The following is a 7,085-nucleotide window of genomic DNA, read 5'->3' on the forward strand; positions in this document are numbered from 1 at the left end:
GTTGAACGATATTCTCCTGCTCTCTTTTCTCCTGGTCCTGCTTTTCCTTTTATTACATGATTTTGCTCGGGTTGAACCATCCAGCAAGATATCGTGGGCCGATGAATTGGGATCATTGAAAAACAAGTGGTCAAGATTTCAATTTCAACCGAAATGCACTGAACCGAAGCAAAATCCTCTATTACATCTATACCAGCTGAAATGATTGGCATACATGGTCGGATTCACATCCTGATATTTTTACATTGAAAAGAGGCCAAATGACAAAGAATTTCAAAAAAATATCTAAAATTAGATTCTATTTAAAACGGGTTTTGAATTGGGTTACCATTGGACTCCATAGATTTGTGAAATCTCTAGGGATTTATGAATCAGAGAATGTGGAGGTCGTGACTTGTTTGGTTGTAAAAATCGTCTCAAGAGATAAATTTTGTTTGGTGGGGGAATTGGTGGTGTAGATTTCAAACTAATTTAGATCTTTCATTCTACCAAAAAAAAAAAACCCATTACCTTTCTCAAAAGAGAGCAATGATCTCTCGAGTCATAGGTTACATTAAAATTTTTTTGGGTTGGGGAATGCTGTATTTAGGTTAGTTTGAATTTTTGGAATGAAATTTCTAGATTTATCTTAAAAAAATATTTGATTGAATTATGGTTCCAAATTTTTAACGTGACTTTGATAGTATGGGTGAAATCTCTGGATTTCACCTCATACCCATAAATCTCTGATTCACGTTTTTAGTGTAAAAATGTGAATCTCTAGATTTCATGAATCTAGAGATTCACACAACCAAACGGGTAAAAATCTCCCATTTGTGAATCCAAAGATTTCAAATCTGTAGGATTCACGTAACAAAAAAGCCCTAGATTCATGAAATCTAGAGATTCACTTTTTACACGTAAAGGTGAATTTGATTAATTAGGAGTTTTTACATGTCACCCACTACAATTGGGGTGAATTTGGGTTTTCTACTATAGTGGCTTAAATTACATATCATCGACTTGCAAATTATAAGTTATCCATTGTTAGTTTTGAATTAACATTTGTTAAATGAGTTGAGAAATGATCATAATGCCTTTGGTGTAGGATAATTATCCCCATTTAATACCTTCCCATACCACACCCGGAAACATCTACATTTTATCAATACACCTCCCTAGATCTTGAAATCCCCATCTGTGTTTGAAATCTCGCTGAAAATCACTTATCACCCAGTTCAAAACCCTAAAACAAAAGAAATCTTAAAAGAATTGTGAAGTGTTGTCATTACCAAGTGTGCAATTTTTTTTTTTTTGATATAAAACTCGATTAAGCAAGAGACCGAGGGAACTGGATGAGGAACGGCGAAACTTCATCGCGATAGTCAGAATTTAGGCCAATCTATTATTTGTGACTCTATGTTATTTCTTGCACTTTTTAGGGTCCAAGCGAATCGAGCTACAAAGTTAGCATTCCTATCGGAACGATTCAAGACTGAAAATTTTGGGACATGTAGATTGGAGGACAAGCAAGCATAGACGGATTTTTAAATTGTGCAACCTTTGACAATATTCAAACTTAGACGGCTTAACTGATTACTAACCAATTATATTCTAGTAATCTAGCCCTCAATGTCAACAGGCCTAATTTGGTTAGTTAGGAGTCTTTACATGAAATCACCCACTATGGAATCAATTTAAATTTTGAAGGGATTTTTTAATATAGTGGCTTAATCATTCCAACTATCCGAAGATTCAGCCTTAGGCAAAATTATAAGTTATCCAGCTAAGTTTTGAATTAAGATTTTGTTAAGTGAGTTGAGAAATGATCATAATGCCTTTGATATTAGAATAGGCACAAATTTGGGTTCAGTAATTATCCCCATTTAATACCTCCTAATACTCGGACCAACGTGGTTGAGTCTAAGTGGCAAATGTGACTTGGGGAAGACTGTATAGCAAGAGTTCATTTATGGAAACACTTGTGGATTAAAAATGAATCTTGTGGAGAATCTCAGCGAATGGATAATCATTCCAATTATGTCGAATGATGGGTCAGAAGGTAACTATGAAAATGTGGCTTAGTAAGAAGCCTTGAAATAGAATAAGGGTTAGGCAACCATAATTCAAACTTTCCACATACCCAACCCTCGCTAACAACTACCAACCATTTCCGGCAATCACCACAACACCTCCCCTGCCAGCAATCATTGCCCCCACCTTCTTTGCTCCCTCTGCTGAAAATCACTTACCACCACCAGTTCAAAACCCTAAAACAAAACAATTCTTAGTATTCAGCACTGACAGGTGACGGTTGTTGAAACCCTAAGGCCTTCTTTCTGCAAAGCATTTCTCTTGATGAAAATAGGACAAAAAGCAGTTACATGAGAGTGATTTTTGAAGAATGCGTAAAGAGCATGGATTTTGAAATTGGAAAATATAACTGTGTTCTCAAAGAAGATGGATCTTGATACTAAAAAGGTACCTATTGTTGTTCTTACGCATCGTCATAGATGATTAATGTATAGCCAGTGGTTTTAAAGTTAAACTTTGCTGCATTTTAGTTGCAGGCTCCAAGATGCCATTGTTGTGATATCTTGTCTTCATCCAATTGAAGTGTACTGGAATCGCTATCAGAGAATGCAGAGAGAAAGAAAAAATATTTATGCGCCCATAGAAATTTTAGACCGAGTTGAACATTTGCAAATCCTAGAAATTTTGAAATGAAATGGGGTTTCTCAGTGATGTCAATACTTGATAACGGATGTGATTGAGGCATTTATCTAAGAGAGATCCTGTTGCAGTGGTGATATGACTAGGGTTTTGGTGGGAGTTACAGTCGTCGTTGGAGAAGAGAACTAAGGTGCTCCTCAGTTCAAAATGGACCACCTCTGCCTGGAAGTGGTCACAAAGGTTAAAAGGAGGAAATGAAAATCCACTATATATAGTCAAAGGACAATGGTCATAGAACTACTTAATAGTGTAAATGGATTGACCAACGAAGGGTTGGTCAACGATAAGATCAATGAGATCCTCTACCACCTAGGCGGGCTGTTCTTTGATCTTCCCACCCTTTACAATTAGGCCGACACAAGCTTGCCTACGTATCATGGGCAGGCCATATGTGAGGGTGGGGGAACGAGAAGACGACTGCCTGGGTGAAGAGGATCTGGACTCTCAATGAGTCTTTTAGAGACCTAGTTTTGCAATAGAAAAATATGACCTTATACTGACAGACTACATTTTGATAGATTTAATCACCAAAAATCACATGTTAACCAAAAAAAGAAAAAAAAATCACCAAAACTCATGGATGGTCATTTTGAATAAAATCAGACCCATAGTGTCATGTGTTCCAAACAATCTGAAATTTCTATTAATTAGCTGGTATAGGAAACACATTTGTTTGTGTTCCAAACAATCTGAAATTTTAATCTAATTAATTAGTTAGCATTACCAAAAAAAAAAAAAAATAAAAATTAATTAGTTAGCTAGTATAGGAAGCACATTTTGTTGAATGCTGTTGGCAATAATCTGGTAAGCCGCTTGAGTTGGATGGATTGAATCAAAGAAAATATACTGGGAAGAGTTTGAACAGACTGGCGTTTTCTTGTTGCACAGAAAAATCATCTCAATGTAGCCGGATCCACAACATGCTCGTAAGGTATGCTCAAAACCTAAAAGAACCAATTTCAATCTGTTAACAAACCATCAAAACTGATTCAATCAATCAAGAACATACTTCACAATCATTCGCAGACGTACTTACCATATTTCTTGGGGTTAAGAATCATATCCATCAGAGGAGTGTAGATATCTGCATAAACCAGTTTGGTACCAGGAAGGGTAGCTTCCCACCTCGAGACATGATCCTTAAGCTTGGCATTGTAGGCCTGTGAGTCGATGTTCTGTTTATCTACACACTTGCGATTTCTAATGTTGCCTGCAACAGTAACTTGAATTGGCAAACAACCAACTGGTGGAAGTCCAGTTATTGCAAATTTTCTTGCTCCGTTTTTATAGAGACCCTGCACCATGCATGCAATACTAGTTTAGATATACGTTACAAATCTGAAATCTGAGGAGGAAGAAGAAGAAGATTTTCAAATTTTTGAAAATTTTTCTTACGCAGACAAAATTCTCGAGGTTTTTGAGAAGGAAATCATGGTAAGCTGATATGGAATACTTAAATCTCCTCGTGGGTATGTCGTAGAAGTTAAAAATCACGTCGTTGGTTGAAGCACCAACTACGAACACGGCTTTCTGGATGATCTGGGAAGCAGTGGAGTTTCCTACCATAGTCTTGATCCGAGCTAAGTATTCCTGGAAATGCAGCAACTGAGTTGACATGTTTATAACTTTGTTTATGATCGCAGTCCTGTTATCCAATCCAGAACCCGCAGATGCAAAGCTTACGCCGGTGAGCAAATCATGGTTGGTGATGTTGGGATCAAAGTAGGCTGGCACAGAATCTTTAATCCCTAGAATGGAAGCAATCATGTCGGTTACGAGTTTGCCATTTGTGAAACGACCAGTGGCGATTCCACCCTTGAATTCACGGCCGTATGGTGGGTGATCACCTCGCATTGCGGTGTGCAATCTGTCATTATTGCCTGGATCTAATGTTGAATCACCTAAAGAAAAGAGAGCAGTAATATTGTTTGGAATTGCACTGTGAGAAGTCACCAAAAGAGACGAGTTTGAGACAAGAAGAGCCAAGAACACAAGCAAGAAACCCTTCTCCATGGTCGAGCAACCACTTGACTCTTTAACGTACGATATGCTGTTGTTTGGACTTGGGAGAGGTAATTAAGAAGCTTTCTTAGCTATTGTATATAAGCTTCAATGTCCCATTAACATACTGGGTCAATCTTATCTGGCTCGCCTGTTGAATCGTCAAGACAACAGTATAATGTAACAGCTTCGGTTTAAATAATTTGGTTTCCAGGGTTTACAGCTTTAAATGGTTTATTTAAGCGATCTAAGCAGTTCCAACTTCCAAACTGTAAACCCTTTTGAGTTTGAATTTTGAATTGTGCTCAAGGGTTTACACAGCTCATGCATGCATGTTCTGTAGATCGATTATGGTTGGAAGTCCTTGTTCAATTTGCTTTACATAACTCAAACTGATCAGGTGCATGGTTTTGTAAAACTCCAAATCATTAAAGATGACAGTATGTCAAACTACTCTTAGACCAAACAACTTTGCAAAATCACTCCCAAGAAGAAGTGTGAAATCGATTCCAGAGAACCAGAAATGGTCACACAATATTTTGTTTAACCTAATTCTCTAGTATCAAATCCAATGTACATGATCTTCATAGAAATCGCCTGACTTTTTCATCTTCAAGAACCACATTCTTAAACGAACTTTTGATGATGTAGAAGCACATGTACATTCTAAGATCAATTTAGGCAAAAAAAATTCTAAGATCAAATGATTACCATTAATGGTAAGCGTTTTGACAGTATAGACTCCATGTTTGGAAGGGGTTATCATACAAGTTTATCAGGTCTTTGAAAAAGATATCCACTTGATCTTCCTCTATCATTAGTCAGATATCTTAATTCCTACTTAATTAAGTTAGAATTTATTTTGTTAAATATAAATTAACATATTAACGGCAACTGAAGGGAGAGCCTTGTTTTGTTTGATGCAAATATATAGTAATATGCTGAAACTAATCCAAGTGTTGCAAATATAAAGATCTGAGCAATCTTCAAACCAGGAAAGTATCCTAGCTATCAAAACCCCCCCCCCCACCCCAAAAAAAACCCTAAGAATTCAAGTTCTTCTTTGAAACAAGAAAAAAAAACCAAATCAGAGGAGCCTAAAAATCTAATCTAATTTGCTAGACGAGGTAGCAAACTTAGAATGTCATTGGCGATAATCTGATAACCAGCTTCTGTTGGGTGGATGGCATCAAAGAAAATATACTTGGAAGAATCTGAGCAGATTGGCGTCACACTCTTGCAAAGAGGACCCATCTCTATGTATCCAGTCCCACAACATCCTTTTATGGTTTGCTCAAAACCTACAAGTTAATTCCAATACAAACTCAATCAGTAACACAATCTCAATTAAACCTGTAAATTAAGATAAAATCAAATAAGCCAAGGTAACAATTGTGTGCCTACCATATTTGTTTGGGTTTTGAATCATGTCCATCAAGGAATTATAGATGTCTGCATAAACAATTTTGGCACCAGTGAATTCAGTTTCCCACCTCGTGATATAATCTTGAAGCTTAACATTGTATGCCTTCGAACCCTCGTTCTGTTCATCCACACACTTATGTTGGATGGCTATTGCCACTGTTTGAATCGGCAAACAGCCAATCGGTGGAAGACCTGTTATCAAAATCTTTCTCGCTCCCTTCCTGTAGAGTTCCTGCATGTAATGTCCAAAATGAAACAAGATTTTCAAATGAAGATGAGAAGAAAATTAAGGAGAACATAATTAGGGTTACCGTGACAAAAGTCTCAAGGTTCTTGAGAAGGAAATCATGGTACCCAGACAAGGAATACTGCACCCTTCTTGTTGGTAAATCATAGTAGTTAAACAACATATCATTGGTTGCAGCACCAACTGTGAACACTGCGTTCTTCATGATGTCACCTGCAGTAGAGTTTCCTACTGTGGATAGAATCCGAGTTAAGCATTCATTGAAGTAAGTCAACTGAGTAGACATATGGATAACAGAAGTTATATCTGCAGTCATGTCATCTAATCCAGAACCCGCAGAAGCGAAGCTTACACCAGTGAGCAAGTCGTTGTTGGTGAGTTTGGGGTCAAGATAGGCCGGCACAGAATCCTTAATACCTAGGTGTGAAGCAACGATGTCTGGAGCGAGTTTGCCATTAGTGAAACGGCCAGTAGGAATACCACCATTGAATTCACGACCGTAAGGTAGGTGGTTAGCTCGGGCTACGGTTTTCAATCCATCGTTGTTGCCTGGATCTAATGTTGAATCACCAAAAGTAAAGATAGCAGAAAAGTTATAAGGATTCTGAGGTTTGACATCTGTATCTGCTGCAGGAAGAGAGAAGCATGAGATGAGAAGAATGGAGGCGAGGAAGAAGAACACAGCAGACCCTTTCTCCAT

General features: G+C 37.6%; 2 pseudogenes; both read right to left on the minus strand.

The window, feature by feature from the left end:
- Positions 1-3,462: 3,462 nt before the first annotated feature.
- Positions 3,463-4,725, minus strand: LOC149023631 (GDSL esterase/lipase At1g06990 pseudogene; annotated as a pseudogene).
- A 1,098-nt stretch (positions 4,726-5,823) lies between these two features.
- On the minus strand, positions 5,824-7,085 carry LOC149023632 (GDSL esterase/lipase At2g40250 pseudogene; annotated as a pseudogene).

The sequence above is a fragment of the Hakea prostrata genome, chromosome 2 (genome assembly GCF_041222555.1).
Source record: "Hakea prostrata isolate BN-2017 chromosome 2, UWA_Hpros_2, whole genome shotgun sequence".
NCBI lineage: Eukaryota > Viridiplantae > Streptophyta > Magnoliopsida > Proteales > Proteaceae > Hakea > Hakea prostrata.